Source organism: Octopus bimaculoides, chromosome 2 (genome assembly GCF_001194135.2).
Source record: "Octopus bimaculoides isolate UCB-OBI-ISO-001 chromosome 2, ASM119413v2, whole genome shotgun sequence".
In the NCBI taxonomy this organism is placed as follows: Eukaryota; Metazoa; Mollusca; class Cephalopoda; order Octopoda; family Octopodidae; genus Octopus; species Octopus bimaculoides.
In genome coordinates, this window is record NC_068982.1 from 94,643,061 (window position 1) to 94,645,217 (window position 2,157).

The window sequence follows — 2,157 nt, forward strand, 5'->3', positions numbered from 1 at the left end:
TTCTCTTCTGTTGTCTGCAATACTGAATATACTCAAACATTCACTTATCCATGAGTCTGGGATCATGTCATAGGCCTTTTTATAATCTTTCCATACTATTGCTAATTTTTTCTTTCCTAGATTTTACGTCATTTAGAACTGCTTTGTCTCTGTATAATAGATCATGCGTTCCTCTAGCCTTCTTCCTGCAACCTTTCTGTTCTTCTGGTAGTAAATTCTGGCTGTCAAGATGCTCGTAAATGCTTTCTGAAAGCATTCCTCTTAGCAGCTAATGGTAAGCAAGTGATTGGTCTATAATTGCTAGCTATATTACCCTTGTTTTGGTCTATAATCGCTAGCTATATTACCCTTGCTTTCATAATGTTCTCCCTCTCGTCATCCAATCTAATATTATTCCTTCATTAAGGCAATCCTGAAGTTGCTCTCTCAGTCTTCCGTACAAGCTACTTCCCTCACTTTCTTTAATCATACTGCATTTTCATTATGATTGGCCGACTTATCCTATTGTCATCATCATCACCATCATCATCATCATCGTCATCATCATCATCATCATCATCATCGTCATTATTATTGTTGCTGTTGTTGTCGTCGTCATCATCATCATCATTATCATTATCATTATTATTATTATTATTATTATTATTATTGAGTGAGAGAGGAATGCATGCCATCGAAGTGACACTGGGGTAAAATATATGAAGCCCAATATACCCGTCAAGATTACCCGCTTGATAGGGATATGCCAAGCACATATATCACAGCCATATGTGCGTGACATGATGACCTATACAAACAGTCCATAACCTTACAGGTGGGGCCCAGGTAGAATTTTCTTCAGCTCCAGTAGCCCATCCAACTCAAAAGATCCCTGAATAAGGTTTGTTTAGGAAGGTTGAACGAAGCACCCATGTTTCCATAAGTGAATTATTCAAACAGCAAATAATTCCTCTCAACACATGGCTATGATGCTCACCCACTACTTCTGCTCGTGATCAGAGACGCATATTTCGTCAGCCATCAAGGGACATGCTCAACTGGTTGAGGTCAAACAACTGATAAGCAAATCTGTGGTATTGAGCAGAATATTTGCTGTAGCCAAGCCGTGAGAGCCAGTGCCAGGGCTGATTATCATCATCATCATCATCATCATCATCATCATCATCATCATCATCATCATCATCATCATTATTATTATCATTATTATTATCATTATTATTATTATTGTTATTATTACTATTATTATTATTATAGGCGGCAAGCTGGCAGAATCGATAGTACGCTGGACGAAATGCCTAGCGGTATTTTGTCTACCGCTACGTTCTGAATTCAAATTCCGGCGAGGTCGACTTTGCCTTTCGTCGTTTCAGATCGATAAAATAGGCACCAGTTGAACACTGGAATAGATGTAGTCGACTTATCTCCTCCCCAAAATTCCTGCCCTTGTGGCAAAATTTGAAACCACGTTGGGTGTTCAAATTCCACCGAGGTCAACTGTGCCTTTCAGCATTTCGGAGTCGAGGCATTAAGTATCAGTCATACACTGAGGTCGATGCAATCGACTTGCCTCCTCCCCGAAATTACCTGCCTTGTGCCAAAATTTAAAATCATTATTATTGTTGTTGTTGTTAGAGCAAATCTTACCGAGGTTAACATAACCTCTGATTCTTTCGATATCGACAAAAGAGAGTCCTGAATTCTATATGAACGTATACCTGTTTTCAAATTTGTGAACTTATGCTTATATCAGTAACTATTATTAACAACATTTGTTCAGATTCAGCCTAGATGTCTGCCCTTGATCCGTTCTTGGTCGATTAAACAAGTACCAGATGTACACTGAGGTCAATGTACTTGGCCGTCCACCTCACCCAAGATTTCAGGACTTGCGCTCAGAATAGGAAGGTTTATCAATACTACTATCCATACAAACTCATACCGTCCAACAAACGCATATATTATTTATTCTGGCTTTGGGTAATGGACTTAACTCGGCGTAATTGGATCGATCGCTTGATAACTATGGTTATTTGTTGAGAGTCATGCAAGTATTTACAAAACATATTTGTCAATCTACAATCCATCTATAGAGTAACGCAATAATTAGATAAAAAAATTATGTAATTGTGTAAAATTCACCAATCCAACCCAGTCTCT